Below are 6,272 nucleotides of genomic sequence, written 5' to 3'. Positions count from 1 at the left end.
CTAATTGTGGTCTCAGATTTAGCCACCTACCTTTCTGGGTAAGGAGAAAGGCAGCTCTTAGAACTTTTAGCCCAGGACCCACCATCCAATCCAGTTTTTTCTACAGCCCCAAATGAAGAATAAGCAGATATTTGTTGTATATTAGCTTAAGAAGTACTTGTTTCCTAATCTCTTTATTTTGTGTACTTGTATTGCTTCCTATAGGTTCTTTGGGTCATCTGTGGACACTGAGGCTGAGAGTATAGAGATCATGGGGAGATTTTCTGAGGAGACAGGTCTTCAGACTGTAGACAGTTCTGAGAAGATGATCTAGTTGTGTAGGAAGTGGGAAATCCAATAATATGAAAACAATGGCAATGGCTATGTCTTGTGACATCATTCACAAATATGCACAACAATCATAAAATGACATACTTACCTTCATTAGGAAAATGGTAGCTCTCTGGCAATTTTGCACAGAAAAAAAAGAATTATTGGGCAAAGAAAACTGTAGCCATAGGGAAAGAAATATCTTAGGGCAGGAGTGTCTAGACCTAGCTGAATATCAGATTCTCTGAAGAGATTTAATACGAGTCTCTTTGTCAAAGACAATGTGGCAGCCAGAACTACACCCCCCCAAGTCATCCATGTGCTGTTCCCTGTGGGTATGTTGTACATCTTTGTTGATGTAATTAAGGCTTTTGAGATGGGAAGATTATTCTAGACTATCTCATGGATCCTGTACAGTCAGTCACAGGGTCTTTATGAAATGGAAGGAGAAATGTCGGCCTCAGAGCAAAAAATAAGAAGATGGAAGCTGAAGTTCCACAAGGGTGGGTTTCAGAGAGAAAAGATGTGGCAGCTTCTGCAAGGTGGAAAAGGCCAGGGGACAGAGGCTCCCCTGGAACCTGCAGAAGAAACGCAATGCAAAGTTTACCGTGTGTATTTAACATGCACACTATGGTATGGGACACATAGAGTAATACAATAGTTACTCTAGCAAGCAAAAGTAACGTATCTATATTTCACAATTGCTTTTTTAGGTTAAAAGCAACTAAAATGTATTTATGGAAACTGCCTTCTCCTTTAGCCTTTGGAAGTCCAAAACTGTAAGAATAAATTTGCATTGTTTTTGAGTACTAAGCATGTGGTGATTTATCAGAGGCAACAGGAACTTGACATTTATACTTTTATTAGATACCGCATCACACAACAGAAGTAACAATGTGACTCAGATAAAACAAAGCTACAAAGAAAAATCACCACACTTGCTCCATTCTGTTTCTCTACAAATTCCACCTCCAAGAAGAAGCAGTGTTAATAGACGGGTTTATTCTTTCCCCTCCTCTCATTCTCCTCCCCCTATTTGGGGAGGGGCCAGGATCTTGCTACGTAGTCCAGCTAAGCTTGACCTTAGTATGTAGCCCAGTCTGATCTCAAACTCATGATCCTCCTGCCTCAGCCTCTCAACTGCTGGGGTTATAGGCACCATGACTTCTGGCTTCACCTCTTTTTCTTGTGTATGAACAGTTACATATGTATGAATGTAAACAAACAAACAAAAAGTTAGAAGCAGTGTTTCATAGAATTGTTTTGGATTTCTTTTTGTAGAAAATGTCCTAATAGCAGTAAATAAGATCCAAAATGCATAATAGATATTGGGAAATAGGAAGAAATTGTTCAAAAGGAAAGAGAAACTGGGATAGGGGGAAGGAGAAAAAAGAAAGGGAAAAAGAAACACACACACACACACACACACACACACACACACACACGATAGTTAAGGTAGAAGTAATTTGCACCAGTTTCAACTTCAGCTCCATGATGTTTCTGTTGGACAAAAACACATTAGGTCGTTTTCCAGTGCGAAGCATTCAACAAATGGCAGCAAGGCAGAGCCACCAGAAGCGTACGCCTGATTTCCACGACAAATATGGTAATGCTATGTTAGTTGGTGCAGCCACGTTCTGTATTGCTGCATGGACCTACACAGCAACACAAATGGACTAGAGTGGACCCTTTCCCCTGTTGGCAGAGTCACCCCCAAGGAATGGCGAGATCAGTAATCAGACCAGCTGATACGATACAGCTAAATTATTTCTAAATGAAATCATAACTGATGCCAAGTGCAAGGGCTGTATATCCATTAAAATATGGCCTACTGAAGAAATAAAGTACAATTGAAACCTTAAAAAAAGATAGTTAAGATAGTGATACTACCAATTTCTATTAGTTAACTGAAACCACATGCCACGCCAGCCCTACCCCCAGGTGTGCTGAGTCAGCCCCTAAGTCGGGTGTGGTGGCACATGCCTGTAATCTCAGCATTGGGGAGGCTGAAAACAGGAGGAGCACTATGAATCTGAGCTGCATAGTGAGATCGTGTATCAAATACATTAAAAAAAAATGGGAAAGCTGGATCCAGAAGAATATGTGTTTTTTTAGTAGACATTGTAATATTTCTTTCTAATAAGACTGTGGAGGGGCTGGGGAGATGGCTTAGTAGAATAAGTGCTTCCTGTAAGGATCTGAGTTCAATCCCCATTTCTGGGAAAAAAAAAAAAAAAAAAAACTGGGGTAATGCCCCCCCCCCCCCCCCCGGGAATGTCTGAATGTGCTAATTTTTCAGTGTCCCAGCCATCTGTGGTGGCTTTACTTTCTAAAGTCTTTGCTGAGTCTGTTGGATAAAAAAACATTCTTTTTGTTTTCCTGTCAGTCTAAATGCTTCTGACTACCAAGGAGATGATCTTTTTCTATCTCAGCTGGCCATTGGGAATTGTTAAATGTTTCTTTATCTCTTCTGCTCACTTTCCTATTTGTTATTTCTTTTTATTAGTTTACAGATATCTATCTATCTATCTATCTATCTATCTATCTATCTATCTATCTATCTATCTATCTATTTATCTATCTATTCCCAGAGCCCAGAGCCCAGAGCCCTTGTCTAGAAATCTAACAGGTTGGCTTAGGGCCTCAGGAACTGATGTTGAGGCTGCCTCTATGATTCTAACACACCACTGATTGTTTACCACTGGTGAGTGGTGAAGGAATTTTAGAGAGTGAGGCGAAGAGGATCTGAAGTCAGCTACCAGGACGAACAAGTTCTTCCATATAATTTGCCCCCAAGTCCTCTGGAGGCTGCAAGGAGGCCATCCTCTCTTCAATTCCTGCTTCCTGGACGTGTACTCTATAACTGCTGGACAATCTGATTTTTCACTGAGCAGTGTATTTATGGCCACATACACTTATTGTGAATTTATAGCTGAGGATGAATTTGTGTACAAGTTAAAAAAACAAACAAAAGATCTTCGTGTGTCTGTCCTTAACTGTTTGGATTGATGGAAGCAAGAAACAAATAAAAATGAAGGAATTTCTTAAGCATTGAAAGATAGCCCAAGATAATTTCCACTGTAGTGATTTTCATCCTAGAACTCTCTCTGGTTTGCCTATGGCCCTCCCAGTTGGAGTGTGAAAAATGCCATGCTCCGGGAAACCCTTTGGTCCTGGACCTGCTGGGGTAATCCTACAGCTAATATTGCAGATGTCATTCTTTGACCCATGCCCGGCCACTGGTGCAGCCTCTTGTGCTGAGTGAGAGAACAGACACTGCACAAGTGGCAACGGTGACTTCTCTTTCTACTGTGCCACTTTGTAATATCTTGGTGGGAGTTCTCCTCAAGGGGAACTGAGTCTGCTTTTCACATGAATTCTGGGTGTGACTTTGTATATTGCACAGTTTAATATTTATTTAAAATAATATTTAATTTTGAATATTTATCCACTAGATTAGTGAACACTTTAAGATGTATGAGACATTTTCATGGCTTTCAAGTATATATTTTACTGATCAAAGTTACTTTATTACCTAAAATAAAAATAAAATAAAATAAATAGAAAAGATAATTCTCCTTACAATAGAAAAATACAATAAAAATAGAAAAGACAATTAAATATAAAAATATAACAAAATAAAACACAATAAAAATACAATAAAAATAGAAAAGACAATTAAATATAAAAATATAACAAAATAAAACACAATAAAAATACAATAAAAATAGAAAAGACAATTCTCCTCCTTACAATATTTGTGCTACTTCTGATGAATTGGCCACAATATTTTAAAAAAGCTTTAATATTTGTGATGGAATTTTTTCCTTTTTTATTTCAAATTTTAATAGAGATGCCTTTAAGATGTTTCCCCAGCAAACTTGAGAGCATCTCTTAACTACAGAAGGATCATACTCATTCAAATTGAGAAACTGGGGCTGGGGAGATAGCTCAGTAGAATAAGCACTGAGTTCAATCCCCAGTATCAGAAAAAAAAAATTGAGAAATTATCCTTTTTTGATTAAAATGTTAAGGAATTTTTAAAAATCAGAATTGAGTGTCGTATTTTGAACTATACTTTAAATAATGAAATAGACCTGAAACAACATTTTAACATAACTTGAACATGCCCAATTAGGTTAAAATTCTTTTCAAAGTAGTGCATAATTTAATTTCTCTACATGTAGACAATTTATAGTAAACAGCCCTGCACAAGTACAACAGGAAGTTTGCCTTTTGGCTTTTCATTTAAGCTTAAATAATAATTCAAATTCATGCTTTTAATATTATGCTTATTCAATTATTTTTGAGCTTCTGTCACAAATATTTTTTCCCCTGTAGGTTACAATACATCAGATTTGATTAATGCAGAAAGCTCTGACAGACATTTTAGTGAGTTGATTTGTACCTCTTAATGTTTGAAATTTATATAGTTAGTTGACAGCCCGACTAAGGCAGTAAAATACTGAGAGGTAAAAATATACGCTTGTTCTTAGTTAACATATGTTTTTTGTATCAGCACCATAAAATTTCCCATTTGCAAATTTTGTTCGTATGATATTTTATTGGAAGTAACAACTTGTAATGTGCATTTGCCAGAGTTAAAAAAAAAAAAAAAAGTAACAACCTAAAAACCTTTTTTTTTCTCTCCTGTGGAGCAGTAAAATGTATATAAACAGTTTTTTTTTAATTATGTTTTAAAAAGCCTGAAGAAAAGTAGACTAAGATGCACCGAAACATTTTCTTCCTCCTGCAGTCTCACCCTCTATGTGCCATCTTCTGCGACGCCTGCCCTGGCAAGGAGACTGGATAGAGGCCCCTGCTGTGCGTCCTGGGCTCTTTCTCCTGTCCCCTTGCAGAGTGGTGCATGGCACCTATCTTCCTCTCAGATCATCAGTGTCATGAGTGCAGTGGCGGCGTCCTCATATTTATCGCGATTGTCTACTGCTCAGGAGTGGACATCTGCAGAGTAAAGTGACACACGGGTGGAAGCAGGGGTGTTGGCACTACAAGCAGTGGCACAACTTCCGTTCAAAACACAGCTCGAACTTCCCAAAGTTCCTTCAACACGCACATCTTATAATATTTTAAATGGTTTGTGTGTGTGTGTGTGTGTGTGTGTGTGTGTGTGTGAAGAATATTCAAAAGATGAGTCAGAATAAGAAAAAAATCTTAAAAAGAGACCTTTTTGTTTCTTTTAACAATGCAAATATTATCTCCCAAAATATGCAATGAGTAGGGAATATTGAAAAGTTGCAGCTTTCTGCTCTGAGCGAGGGAGGCTGCCCTTTCCTGGTCCTTCAGTGGTGGAGCACGAAAAACCATGTCTTGTATTGTTTGAGGATCAAGCGATACACACATTACATGCAGACCAGAATATTGCTGCCGCGAGTCTCTCAGAGCTCCCTTCCTCTTGGCCTTGGTGACTGGAAGGTTCCACACAGAGCTTGTTCTGTGATCCAGGACTCAGTGTGAGAACCACGTGAAGCAGAGTTCCCTGCCAGTTGGAGATGGATTTGTTATGTGAGTGAGCAGTTAATCTTTGTAATGTGAAGTTACTAAGACAGAATTGCTTGCCATTGAATGCTAATTTCACTTATCCTGATTGATACTCTGTGGGGGTAAAATTTGCTTTGTTATGCCTTAAACAAAGGGGGTCATTAACTTGTAAACCAAGTGCAGAAAAATTAACCATTTCTCTAAAGATAGAGTAAAATTTAAATGTGAACCGAGCAGAAGAGGAAATACTTAGACTTTGCAGCCAAAGCACTAAGTTAGAGACGTATATCCAAATGTCTGCTATGGCTTCTATTCGGCTTACGTTGGAGGATAATTAGACCATCAATTTTACCTAATAGGTTAGTAATTGGATTTAGTTCTTGACTGTGACATTTGGGGTCTTTTGTATTTTCTGCCTAAATCTAAAGGTTACTATACTAGGGAAGGAAAGAGGAAGGGAGGGA

The 6,272-nt window shown here is 38.2% G+C and overlaps 1 pseudogene; it reads left to right on the top strand.

The window, feature by feature from the left end:
* The first annotated feature begins 1,803 nt into the window (after nucleotides 1–1,803).
* On the top strand, nucleotides 1,804–2,045 carry LOC101563066 (annotated as a pseudogene).
* The last annotated feature ends 4,227 nt before the right edge of the window (nucleotides 2,046–6,272 follow it).

This window comes from Octodon degus, unplaced genomic scaffold, assembly GCF_000260255.1.
Source record: "Octodon degus isolate 3935 unplaced genomic scaffold, OctDeg1.0 scaffold00015, whole genome shotgun sequence".
NCBI lineage: Eukaryota > Metazoa > Chordata > Mammalia > Rodentia > Octodontidae > Octodon > Octodon degus.
This window is presented reverse-complemented; position numbering and strand designations above follow the sequence as displayed.